Raw genomic sequence first — 14199 nt, 5'->3', positions numbered from 1 at the left:
TGTGGGGGGTGGTCTGGTGGCGAGAGTCTCAGGCTTCTGATACAGCCCTGTCTCTCTCTACTGGGGTATCTCTCCACCGTTTTTATATAATAATGATAGAAATGGCAGTGGTAGTTACGGGAGTAAGGATAGGAACAATGATGAGGACAAAGATGATGTCACTTGAAGCTTATAGGTTGTTTTTTTGTTTGTTTGTTTTGAGATTTTTTTTTTTTTTTTTTGGTCTTTTAAGGGCTGTACCCATGGCATATAGAAGTTCCCAGCCTAGGGGTCGAATCAGAGTTGTAGCCCCTGTCTATGCCACAGCCACGCCAGATCCAAGCTGCATCTGAGACCCACACTAAAGCAAGGCAACACTGGAGGGTTAACCTGCTGAGGAGGCCAGGAATCGAACCTGTGTCTTCATGGTTACCCGTTGGGTTCGTTATTGTTGCGACACAATGGGAACTCCTTATAGGATTGTTTTGTAAATGGATTGGAATTAGTAAAAATAAATAAATAAATAAATGCCCTGGAGTTCCCATCATGGCTTACTGGAAGCAAATCTGACTGGCATCCATGAGGATGCAGGTTCGATCCCTGGCCCTGCACAGTGGGTTAAGGCTCTGGTGTTGCCATGAGCTGTGGTGTAGGTCACAGATGTGGCTTGGATCCCACGTTGCTGTGGCTGTGGTGTAGGCCAGCAACTACAGCTCTGATTCGACCCCTAGCCTGGAAACCTCCATATGCCACAGGTGCAGCCCTAAAAAAAAGACCAAAAAAAAGACCAAAAAAAAAAAAAAAGCCCACATCTAGAACACAGCTAGACCACTCTTGTCATGGAAATAAATAGTAGCTCTTATGATTATACTTCTGGGAAACTCTCAACCAAGAAGGAAGCGGAAGCCCCTGGAGGAAGAGTCCGATGGCCTGTGTACAGGGTGGTCCTCGGAAAGCCAGTATTTGGCTCGGAAACATTTCCTTTCTATAAAGCCAGACCCTGCTCTGCCCACCATTGGACGCTGTGCCTCTGCTCTTTGGGGACACTGGCTTAGGGTTGTCCTGCGGGCGTCAGCACAGGGCCTTCTTTCCTCCAGGTACGTGTAGAGAATCACGGTTCTCAAAAGGTCCGGGCAGCCCACAGGGATTTCGTATCAGTTTCAGAGGGACTGAGGGGGGATCTTTGTCAACTATGCTGCCCTCATCCCACCCGTGGCGCAGGAGGCCACGACAGCCAGGGACTTTTGAGGGTCATTGTCACGGGAGCCTGCACTCCCAGCATAGGGTCTCTACCATAGTAAATACTTACGGGAGAAATAAAGGGGGGGGGACTTGAGGTTTGGGGGATCGGAAAGTGACTGAGCCCTCCAGGTTGCAGGCAGCCTTAGGGGCTCGATGACCACGTGTGGGCTGAAACGGGGGTGCTGGCATCCTTCGGGGCTGCCGCTGCATCTCGGAGGGCCCCGTTGTGTCAGCACCCCCCCTTCTGGCTGAGAATACTTCCATCCCTGGAGGCTGAATATCCCAGCTGGCGGTGGATCTTCTGGGTTGTTCCACCAGCCAGCCCAGCCCAGCAGGCAGCAGCTTTTCTCCGAACCCCCTTCTCTGGGTTTGTGTGATCTGCTTAAGAAGGGGAAGCATGGGGTGCAATTGACCAGGTAGCTGGGTAACCGTAATAGCATTTACTGCATTTTAGGACTTGGCACGTGTTTTCACACTGTTTTTGGAGTTTGAAAGGACCAACCAAATCCAATGAAATGGTAACGCAGATGCACTGAGGGGAGAAAAGGAGACCAAAGGGGAAGAGTAAAACACGAGGGAAAAAAAAAATCATGTTACCCCCACACCCATAGGCAAGCGTCTTTGGCTTATTCTCAGTCCAACAGTTTTCTATGCTGTATGAGATCGGGTTGAGATCCTAGCCTAGCCCTAGGTTAAATCATGCTTGTTTTTTCCTTGTTAAAATTAGGCCACGAGCATTTTCCACATCATAAAGGACTAATAATAGTTACCATTTGTGCAATGCTGCGATGGGGCGGGCGCCAGGATCCATCTGCTCTTTTAATGTTCACAACTACTGCCGGCGTGTGGCACAAAGCAGGGACGGAAGGGGTGGGCTTTGGACCCCAGGGACCTAGGTGTCAATCCTGGGTTTATAGCCCCTGAGCTGCGAGACTTGGGACAAGGTGGGTGTGTCAGTTTCCTGCTGTTGCCGTGGCAAATTACCCCCAACTGGGTGGCTGGAAACCGCAGCCAGAAATGTGTCCTCTGGCAGCTCTGGCTCCATGTGAGAGATAAAGGCAGGCCCATGGTTTGCTTACATTTTATAGGTTAGGAGGGTTATTGTTTGTCTTTTCTTTTTTTAGGGTCCCGCCTATGGCATTTGGAAGTTCCCAGGCCAGGGGTCCAATGGGAGCTGCAGCTGCTGGCCGACACCACAGCCACAGCCATGCAGGATCCAAGCTGCATCTGTGACCTACGCTGCAGCTTGTGACAACGCCGGATCCTTAACCCACTGGGCAAGGCCAGGATCAAACCTGTGTTCTCATGGATCCTAGTCTGGTTCTTAACCAGCTGAGCCGCAATGGGAACTCGTAGGCAAGTTTTAAATTATAATAATGTGGAGTTCCTGTCGTTGCTCAGTGGTTAGCGAATACGAGTAGGAACCATGAGGTTGCGGGTTCGATCCCTGGCCTCGCTCAGTGGGTTAAGGATCTGGCCTTATTGTGAGCTGTGGTGTGTAGGTTGCAGACACGGCTTGGATCCTGAGTAGCTACGGCTGTGGTGTAGGCCAGCAGCTACAGCTCCAATTCAGCCCCTAGTCTGGGAACCTCCATATGCCGGGTGCGGCCCTAGGGAAAAAAAAATTTATAATGATGTGGTTTCACAAGAATGATATTTTCCCTTCATATTTACTTTCTTCCTCTATTTTACACATTGCTATTGGCCCCCTAAATAACATTGTGAATTCTTATTTTTTGATATTAATTTAATGACACTTAATCAGTATTCCTTTACATTAGTCGGTTCTCAGCAAGTTTCAATGGTTTTGGACAGTGTTCGTTTCTGTTCTTTGCTTATTGCTACTCGCGGCTTCAATATACTGCATTTCTTTCCGGTTTTCCTGGGTGCCGTGCAGAGGAAAGAATTTAGTCACTGGGGAGTTCCTGGTGTGGCTCAGTGGTAACAAACCCGACTAGGACCCATGAGGCTGTGGGTTCAATCCCTGCACACACCCCCACCGCCCCCACCACTCAGGCTCAGTGGGTTAAGGATCAGGCATTGCCATGAGCTGTGCTGGCTCGGATCCCGAGTTGCTATGGCTGTGACTGTGGCTGGCAGCTGCAGCTGTGATTCCTACCCTAGCCTGGGAACTTCCATATGCCATGAGCATGGCCCTAAAAAGCAAAAGCAAAAGAAAAAAGAAAAAAAAAATTAGTCACTGAAAATCATAGCTATTACTCTGCCCAACTCTGGTTTTTTTTTTAATAGTAGCTAAATGATTATTTTTGTAAGTTTAGCATTGGTGCCTAATGTTTTAGAGTTACACTTTCTGCTTTTAAAAAAAAATCTGTGGCATCTTCAAGAACTTTGAAATTTAGGAAGTCCTCTTGTGAAAAAGAGTTGACGAGAGTAATCTAATTTTGGACAGGTTTTTTTATGTTTTAAATTCTCATAGTTTACTTTTTAATTTATCCAGAGGCTATTTGGAAATGAGAGGTTCCAAGCTCACGTGTCTTCCCAAATATTAAAACCCATCTTTTAATTTCCACTCCCTGTTTATCTTTGCCATTCTCACACACACAGACATACCCACATTCCTTTATGTAATCTCTCAGATAAGAATGTCGAGACATCGAGAGGGAAATGAATTTTCTCGGAGTCACCCAGTCAGAGGAAGAGCTAAGAGGCCGTCCTATTTCTGTGGGTTCCCAGTGCTGCTCCATTGGTCTCATAATATTCTATCCCTTATCTCATCAGACACTACAATTGTGACATCATGTTTTTTTTCTTTGTAAAAAAGCATCATCGGTCAATAATTGATTTATAGTGTTGTATTAGCTGTAGGTTTACCTCAAAGTGAATCAGCTGTACATGTAGTTTCCCATATAGGTTCTTGGTCTGTAATGACATCACTTATTTCCACCACCCTTCCAATTCGACCTACACCATCCACTATGGTAACCATGTGGCTCTTAAATCCGTGAAATGTGCCTTGTCCTGATGGAGTCATGCTGCCACTATCAAACACACCCTGGGCTTGAAAGACTTGGTGTGAAAACAAGAATATAAAATATCTCATCAGTAATTCTTATACGGGTTACCTGCTGAAAGGATAAATATATCAGATATATTGGATTGAATAAAATATATCATTGATATTAACGACTCCTATTTCTTTTCACTATTTTTAATGTGGCTATTAGAAAAATAAAAATGACATATGTGGCTTGTATTAAGTTTCTACGAGACAGTATTGAAAACTAGAGGGTCGGCTCTAGGTAAGGACTTCATGGTGCTTGTTTCATTTTTTTCTCACCATCTCATCATGAACCCAGCAGGATGCTGTGGGGCCGCCTTGAGGATGGACCCTTATCTTCCCATCCTGCCTCTTGTTTGTAGAAAAGCTTTAGCTTTCTAGGCCTCTCCTGAGTTCCAAAGAGCAAATTTTTTTGTGTGTATTTTTAGGGCCACATCCGCGCCATATGGAGGTTCCCAGGCTAGGGTTCAAACTGGAGCTACCGCTGCTGGCCTACACCACAGCCACAGCAACTAGGATTCGAGCCGCATCTGCCACCTACACCACAGCTCACAGCAATGCCGGATCCTTAACAAACTGAGCAAAGCCAGGGATCGAACCTGCAACCTCATGGTTCCTAGTCAGATTTGTTTCCACTGCACCATGACGGGAACTCCCCAAAGAGCCACTTTAATCAGAGAAGTGGGAAAATGCAGAAACAAAGGCGAAGAATTAAGCAGGACCAAGTAATAACAGTATGGCCATAAAACAAAGTCAAGGCCATGGAGCTCCTCCCCCAGGGCTATAGATAACATCCTGAGACTTAGCTTCCAGTCATTTTGTGGATAATAAAAGCGCCACCACGTGGAAGGGCTTAACTGCTGACCACAGGTAGAACAGGTTGGAAAGAGAAGGCTGATGACACCGTCTCCAGGAATAACGCCATGTGACCTAACAACCCCCCAGTCAGAAGACTGTCCAAGAGCCATCAGGCCCCCTGCGACCTTCACTCTCACCTTGCCTTTAACACCTGAAAGCCACTGGGGAGTCTGGGTCTTTGGGGCCTGAGCTGCCAGTTCTCCTTGTTTGGCCTTGCCACAAACTGTACTTTCCTCCATCCCAACCGGGGGTCAGCAGGTGGGCTTTGCGGGGAGCAGACTCAAGTTTGGTTCCGTCAAAATCACAGCAATTAGCTCTGTTTGCGGCACATAACAGAGGCTCTCTGAATATTGGTTAAAGGAATGAATGTGTGAAGAAGTGAATACACAACTACAACCACACTCCCTTCTGAAAGGATGTGATTCTCAAACATCATGCAGGTAGAGCTGTTTTGTTCTTTCCTCCAAGATTGAAGGGATTGGTTAGGCCACGTGGTCATGATCAAAATGGGCTCCTTGGTCACTAGGGATTAACAGGGAACAACCCAAGTGGAGTCATAAGCCCAGGCCATGGAGCAGCCTGCTGGAGAACCTTGGATTTTCAACAACAGGGTGGGGAAGGGGCGGGGGTGGTGTCTTACCCCCTGGTTCTATTAGCCTCTTGGCTTAGGTTGCCTTTGATATATATGCCATTCTTGGAGTTCCCGTTGTGGCACAGTGGAAATGAACCCGACTAGTATCCATGTGGGTTCGATTCCTGGCCTCGCTCGGTGAGTCGGTGATCCAGTGTTCCGTGAGCTGTGGTGTAGGTGACACACGCAGCTTGGATCCTGCATTGCTGTGGCTGTGGCAAAGGCCAGCAGCTATAGCTCCAATTCGACTCCTAGCCTGGGAACTTCCATATGCTGTAAGTATGGCCCTAAAAAGCATTAAAAAAAATAATAATAAAATAAGCTATTCTCTCTCTCTCTCTCCCAAACAGATGTCACCTTGTGAAGCAGCCCCTCTTATCTGCTCATCATGCCCCTCCTCCACTTCCCTTCAAGCAAAGCCTAGGAAACCCTGTCTCCTTCCTGAGCCCCTGCCATACCTGTAGATATGACAGGGATGGACTCGGGAGAGTTACACAGGTACTTGCAGAAGTCCCAATAGGGGACCACAGATAGAGAGGGAAGCCTAGGGAATTTTGGGGAGATCACTGTAAGTTAATAATCGCTTAAGAAAGCCATCAGAACATCTTGGAGCAAAGCATGCATGCTTAACTATAAAACCATAAATGCAAGCTTGAGCTATGCCTCAAATCTTTAAGTGACAGATAAAATGACACCTGCATTCAAGTTCAACAAGAGGCTGGTCCTTAGGACCAGAGGCAGGAGTTTAAGGACCACCCTTCTGCTGATTGGAATAAGCTCCTAGACAGTCCTAGTTTGATCTTTTAGGGTCAAATACTCTCTTACCTACCAAGAAGGAGCTACTACTCAAAGAGGAAGAAGTCGTCTTTTCCCACCCCACCCCCCTTGGATGATAAAACTGTAGCCCACCTAATCCTCGGGGCAGAGCCTCCTTGCCTGCCTGCTTGCATCTCTCACAAGCATCTTCTCTTAATAAATCTATTTCTTCCCTATCACTTTGTCTCTCGTTGAATACTTTCTGTGCTGAGGCACAAAGAACCTGAACCTCAGGAAGTCCAGATGCTGGGTGAGTGATTCTAATTTAAAAACGGTGGGTTCAAGTTCCAATCTGGGTTTTGTCTGGGTTCAAGTCATAAGTGCTGTCAGTTTCGGGTAGATGGCACCTCAGTTTGGGTTGTGGACTCAGGAGCCATAGGGCCTGGGTTTGAATCTTATCCTTCCCCCTATGGGCTCTTTGATCATGGAGAAGTGGCTTTGCCCCTTGCCTCCTCTTCCTCATTTACAGAATTAGCACTGCGGGCAACGATGCTGATGTTGAGGACGCGTCAGGTGCAGTCATCACTTAGTAAGATGCTAATTCTCGCCGTTGGAGGATGGCGGGGCTGCCTGGATCATGCTGATTCACAGAACTCACCTTTTTGTGCATCTTTGCCCCTCCCTGGGTCCCCTAAGACACAGTCTGTGAGCTCCAAGCAGTCCCTTCTCCCTTGGTCCCTGAATTCCTGATTGGTAAGCCGGGGAGTGTCTAGTGACTACAAGAAGCACATGTTCATGTCTTGCCAGACGGAAGGCAGGGGATGGCTGCGTAGGGTGACAGAAGGGCCCTAGATGGGGAAGAGCAGGCTTTAGACATCGCTAAGGCATCCCTGCTAACTCACCCCTTGGAATTTCCTCCCTCTGGCAATCTGTTTCCTTATCTCGAAGGTGTGGATGCTGAGAGGTGTTTCCCAAAGGGTTTTCTGCAAAATTCATGTCCTGTCACATCATTATTGAAAACTGACTTGTTTAGCAAGGCGTTCTCTGAGAAAAGGGCTTGGGGACACGTGATTCATCAGGAACCGATGCCACAAAGCATGATGAGTATTGAGGAAGGGAGACAAGAGTGACAGGAAAGCCACCAGATGGTGCCTTGAGAGCTCTCCATACGGGAAAGTGGGGCTCCACCCTCCTAGCACCCTTGGGGAGACTGAGTAGAAACTCATGGGATTATCCAGCTAAGATAAGGAAACTGATCCACTTAACACCAGTGTTTGAGGGTTATTCCTAGAAGTGCTGACTATACACTTGGGCCAAAAGAGCACTCAAGTGAAGAAAGAGAAGCTGCTTGGGATCAGAAGCCAATGGAACATCCAAAAACTGTCCACTGAAAGCCCAGATAACTCCAGAGGGACCAGGCGGACATGGCTGGGCCCCATGTCATTGGTTGCATAGACCAAATGCCCATTACAATTTAAAAATTAAAATCAAAAAAGGAGAAGACAGAGCGTGGAACGTCTACCACGTGTCTACAGGAGGAAGGGAGTCAATGCAGAACCCAAGGCGCACAGGAGCCCTGCCAAGGCTCTGCCCAGCTCCTCATGAGAGGACAGGCGCGTGGAGGGAGCTTTACAATCCAGGAAAAGAGGTGTTCAAATTGCAGACTCCCAGGGGAATTTGGGAGGAGAACCGATTCGGGGTTGGGGTGGCGGTGAGGTTGTCTGGAAACACCTCCTGATCATCAGCCAGGTCAGTGAGGGTGGATTTGGCTCCAGCAGAGGGAAAAGCCAGTCTGGATGCTGGAGGCAGAAGAGAGCCCAGGACACAGGTGGGAGCCAGAGGCAGGTCCCGTGTGGCAGCGGAGGAGAGCGTGAGAGGCGAGGCATGAGGGCTGGGGGATGGGGTTGGGACCCGGGAGGGCTGCTAGGTCAGCAGGGCCCTGAGCATCACGTCCCCCAAGGACGCTGGTTCGGAAGGAGGAATGACACAGAGCCTTTCTGACAGCAAAGCATGGCAGAGGCACGGAGGACGGGTGGGGTGACAGGGGGCCAGATGCACCACAGGGAGCACACTCAGGAGGCTGCAGTGTCCAGGTGGCTCCCTCTGCAGCAGTGGCAGGGTCCACAGAGCCAAGCTGGAAACTGGCAGAGTGTCTAGGGGTCAAAGACAGGGGAGGAGTCATAGATGGGCATGGATTTCAGGCTCGAGCCACTGGGCAGATGGGGAGCTGAACAAATCCTGCTGCCTGGCTGTTTGGGTAGATGGCTGTTCGGGTGGTGGGTGGATGGGTGGATGCTGTGATTCCCTTGAAACTCTATGCCTTTGAACACGTTGTTCACCTCGAGATGTTCTAATTCCTTTTAAGTCCTTGAAAATACGTCTCAAGTCTCCTCTGACCCTTTCCTTCCAAGCTGCCCCCTTTGGGTTCCCATGGCATCCTGCAACGTCCTTTTCTCAGCGCTCTGTGAAACTTGGCAGCTTACATCTCTGCCTCTCCGCACTGGAAGGAGGAACTGCCTCATTCTTCTCGGGGCCCCCGGTGTCTGCTGAACAGAGGATGTTAATTAGTGCACGTTGAATGGAGGGACATGTTCCACCAGCCTCTCAATCCGCCAGATTGTGAGCCCCTGGAGACCAATGCCACACAGGCCTCGTGCTGCATCCTGTCCTCTGACTCTGCCTGCCAGGCACAAGGATCTGATCCGGAGTATTTGGTCCAGTTGGACCAGCGGGGCTGGCCTCAGGCAGAGGCAGACTATGGACTTTTCCTTTTTTTTTTTCTCTGATGGCAGTACTTTTAATTCATTGAGATTTAATTTTTTTATTGAAATATAGTTGATTTACAATGTTTCAGGTGCACCTTAAAGGGATTCAGTCATATATATATATATCATATATATCATATATATAATAATATAATATATTCAGTGATATACATGAATCTTTTTCGGATTCTTTTCATTGTAGGTTATTAGAAGAAATTGAATACAGTTTGCTGTGCTCCTGTAGGTCCTTGTGGATCATCTATTTTATATGTGGTAGAATATGAATTTTCTTAAAGGGTCAGATATGAAAAATGTATCTGAATACATCTTTGCTCCTAGGAAACTGCCTCAGGCTTAGCACAAGATTGTGGGCCTGACACACAGGGAGTCAAACAAACTGAAAGGTCAGAGTTTGGTGCAGAGAAGGGCTTATCGCAGGGCCGTGCTGGAGGACAGGGGACTCATGCTGCCCCAAACCCTGAACTCCTCCTAGGGTTTTCAGCCGAGCATTTTTAAAAGCCCGGTGAGGAGTTCCCGTCATGGCTCAGTGGTTAACAAATCCGACTAGGAACCATGAGGTTGCAGGTTCAGTCCCTGGCCTCTGTCAATGGGTTAAGGATCGCGCGTTGCTGTGGCTGTGGTATAGGCCGGCAGCTACAGCTCCGATTCGACCCCTAGCCTGGGAACCTCCATATGCCATGGAAGCGGCCCAAGAAATGGCAAAAAGACAAATAAATAAATAAAAAATAAACAGATAATAAAAATAAAAACAAAAGCCGGGTGAGGGAGGTAGGTGGCAGGGTAAGGGATCAGCTGGTGCACAGTTCTCTGATTGGCTGATGGTGCGGCACAGGGTGGTGGCTCAGAGGTGGACACTATCAGGCCTGAGGCTCCAGGAGGCCTGGCGGCGATGTGCGCAGGGTCATCAAGTGGTTACCGTCTTCTGTTGGGGGGCGAGGGGTTCACTTTTGTAAAACGAGTCAGGAAATGTGCATCAGCTACTTTAGAGAGGAGCTGCAACAGGACATAGAGGGAGGGCCTGTCCCAGGAAGAGTGTCCAGCTTGGTTACACGAATACCACAGGACTGCGGACTGCGGACTGCGGAATTTTTTTTTTTCTTCATTTTTTAGGGTCACACCTGCGGCATATGGAGGGTCCCAGGCTAGGGGTTGAATTGGAGCTGCAGCTGCGGACCTACACCACAGCCACCGCAATGCCGCATCCCAGCCACCTCTGCAGCCTACCCTGCAACTTGCGCCAATGCCCCATCCTTAACCTCTGAGCGAGGCCAGGGATCGAACCTGCATCCTCATGGATACTAGCTGGGTTCATTTCCACTGAGCCACAACGGGAACTCCCAGATTATGCATTCTTTCTCCATCTCTCATATGTATCCGTGAGAAGGGTTTTTTTCCCCTTGGGGCTTTGGGAATTGGCTGGCACACACACTTAGGCATTTTTTTTCAGTCTCTCATTCATTCATTCGTCTATTTATTCTTTCAACATGGTCTTTCAATTTGCTCTGGTCAAAAAGCCCAGGGGTTGGCTTGCAGGTGCTGGACACTGTCCTTCAACAATGATGCGGGGGCGAAGGTACAGATGGAGGTTGTTTTGAAGATATGGTCCTCGCTGGGGTAGTCATTCAACACAGCACAGGAGCTCCGGGATCTCTTTCTTCCTACGCAAGGAGCTATAGTCTCGGGAGTTATGGGAAGCAGACGGCAGCTTCCAACGTGGCCCAGGGAGGCCTCATTGTGAACCAGGGCCCACTGCTCCCTGTGCAGGAACAGCATCCTAGTGGCTGGAAGTGAACTTGGCTGAGATGGTGCGGGATCCTCTTACAGGCAGGGTCACAGGTTGGGACACGTGAACTCTGAATTCCATTTTAAGTTCCTGGAACCCTAAGGCTGCATCTCTTACAGTCGTACTTTCCTTCCTTCATCCCTCATGTTTCTTCAACCTCTTGGTTCCCATCTTGAATGGAAGAACCCTGTCTCATCAAGCCAGGGCCCCAGGATGTCGGCTTTGGGTGGTGGCTGGGCTGCCCATGTGATGTGTGACCGTGGGCTACCTACATAATCTCTGCGTCTCAATGTCCTCCTTCTGAAGGAGGGAGCGTGACGCCTGCCTCATGGGTTGTTAGAAAGTTACGTGATTGCCGGTGTGGAAGCTCCCAGGACGACCCCGGTACAGAATGGTGGGGGGTGGGGAAGGGGACACATCACCATTCATTGCCCTTTATTGACAACAAGCTCTGTCATGTTTGGCATGTGATCTTGGAGAGAGTAATAGAACCCACGTTCATGAGTCTGCGGCCGAAACTTGGCCTCTGTCCACCAGGGTTGAATAGAAATGTGGGCAATGGAGAAAAAAGTTTCCTTGCTTTGCAAGGCAAAGAAGGTTCACAGAAGCCTAACGCCCTAAAGACTGCACCCTCCTTTGGGAGGGACTGGGAGGTGGTTTTAGGGCATTGGGAGTGGAAAAGAGGGCCTCAAATTAGGATCAGGGTCCAGGCAAACCTGCATTATTTTTCAAAGCTGGTGATCCTTCTTTCCAGAAGGAAGACTGCTTCATTCACAACTTCCATTTGCTGAGGGTTTCAGAACTCAAGGACATCGTTATGTATATTCCTTGAGGAGGAAAAAGGACCCTGCCCAAGGCTGCACTATTGACTCTTTCTTTGTTTTGTTGTTTTTGTTTTTAGGTTCCCAGGCCAGGGGTGGAATGGAATCTGTAGCTGCCAGCCTATGCCACAGCCACAGCCACGCAGGATCCAAACCAAATCTGCAGGCTCCACAACTCACAGCCATGCCGGATCCTTAACCCACTGAGCAAGGTCAGGGATTGTACCTGCGTCCTCAAGGATACTAGTCGGATTCATTAACCACTGAGCCATGATAGAAACTCCTGCACTGTTATCTCTTGATTGCTCCTCTCTGGTCTCTGCCTCCCTTCCCTTCCCTGATTAACAACTGTTTGAAGCTGCCCTTTGGAACTCGGGGAGGGTCGAGGGAGATTCTTCTTCCCTAAGAACAAGAAATGGGGAACATGGAAAGGCTTGTGTGCCCAGGATCCCGGCAGCGCCCTGCTCAGTTTCAATTCCATATAGTTGATAAACGCAGAGCTCTTAGAACAATGGCTGCCGCATGTAAAGCATTCACATGATATACATGCTGACAACAGCGGTTACTTGGAGTGTGCCCTTCTAGCATCCTGTGCGTCCTCCAGCCCAGGTCTCATTAGAGGGGCTCGTAATGGCCATTTTGCACCTGGCTGGTCCACCGCCCTCACTAGTGCCTTCCTGCTCCTGCCCCACCCCCTACCTATCTCAGAGCAAAAGTCTAGTCATCTGTGGAAATTCAGGAATGCAGAGCCCGGGGTTTGAGCAGATTTCCCAGGAGCACCACCTACAAGTCCTACCTTCAGGCCAGGACCCCACACTGGCCCTTTGGACTCTCTGCAGGTGGCCCCCACTGGGCACCCTTTCTGAGTTGTGCAAGCGCTCCTTGGGAGCTTTGCAGCCTTGGGGCCCTACCTGCAGTGTGCTGAGGGGCCTGGTTTGGGTAATTAGTGCTTATCTGTGAAGTGGGAGGAAGTCCTGCAAAGCCATGCCTATTTCATGAGTCTGTGGTGATAAAATAGTCCAGGAAACTGAGATGCACTGGCAGCCACGTCTCCTTTCTGACTCTGCCGCTGGGGGAGAGAGTGGAGTTAGGGCAGATAAGAAGGGGGAGCCTTGGGGAGTGTCTGGAATTCTAGTCAGTTCTGGGCTTCTCCCGGGCTGGAAATATTTGGCCACAGGGGTGCTGACATGAGGCTCTTGCCACAGTTTAACTGTAGGAACCATGACCTTAAGATGGGTCTCAAAGGGCTATTTCCTTTCCTTCATGTGGAGTCTCATGGTGGAAAATAGGGGGGCTGCTTCTGCAAAGAGGCTGTGAGATATGCCTAGGTGGGATTTGCAGGGGGGCATGTATTTGGTAGTTATCTGGATTGTATGCAATATAAACAGACCTCAGTTTGCTTAATTAAGACAAAAAGTTTCACGTCCAGGAAGGATCCTGGCCAGCTCAGGGATGGAAGGAAGTTTTAAATAACAGAGATGCCCAAAGGAAGAGTCTTAGAGCAGTTTGGGAAACCTAAGCCTGCAGTGCTTGAGGTTCTCGCACAGCAGGGAGTGGGCAACTTCTCTCCATCAATATCTTCTGCCCTGGGGCCACACTGAACTCTGACCTTGGAAAGCCAAAGCCATTGACTACATATAGACAAAGGAGCAGGACTGTGTTCCCATACCTTTTATTTACATAAGCAGGGATGGGACTCCACTGGCATCCCTGCCAGGCTGATCCTGATTGGTGAAGCTAGGCACGGATTGGTCTAGTACCCTGCGCCTAAGCCAATCAATTCTCTGATGCACCACTGACCTCAATGATTGGCTCCGGTTGGACCAATCAGATTGAAGCAGGGAGAAACAGTTTGTCATCGTTCCCTCCAGCCCTGCTTCTCTCCATCTCTGTTCCTGCTCCTTTTGCCCCACTCCTCTCTCATGACTTTACTTTCTCTCCCTCCATCTTTTCCCTTTCCATCTCTGTCTCGTTTTCTTTCTTTTCCTCTCTCCCGTCCTCTCTCTCTCCTGTCCAGCAACAACTGATAACTATGACGGAGCTTGTGAAATTTGAGGTTTTCATCAACCGAGGATCTAAGAGTTTGGGCCATGTCCCTCTTTACTTCAAGTTACATTTGTGTCCTGAGCCATTACTATGTGCCAGGTGGCAGTGTGTCCTAGATCCTGAGGGTAAAGCGATGAGTAAGCCCTTCCCTATATCCCCGCAAGCTCCTGGCTGGTAAGAACGATGGAGGTGCAGTCAAGAAAATCTCATTACAATGTGATGCAGCCAATATTAGCCCGAGCACCAGGCATTGTCATTATACAGGGCACTGTGGCTCA

Source organism: Sus scrofa, chromosome 4 (assembly GCF_000003025.6).
Source record: "Sus scrofa isolate TJ Tabasco breed Duroc chromosome 4, Sscrofa11.1, whole genome shotgun sequence".
Taxonomy (NCBI): Eukaryota; Metazoa; Chordata; class Mammalia; order Artiodactyla; family Suidae; genus Sus; species Sus scrofa.
This window is presented reverse-complemented; position numbering follows the sequence as displayed.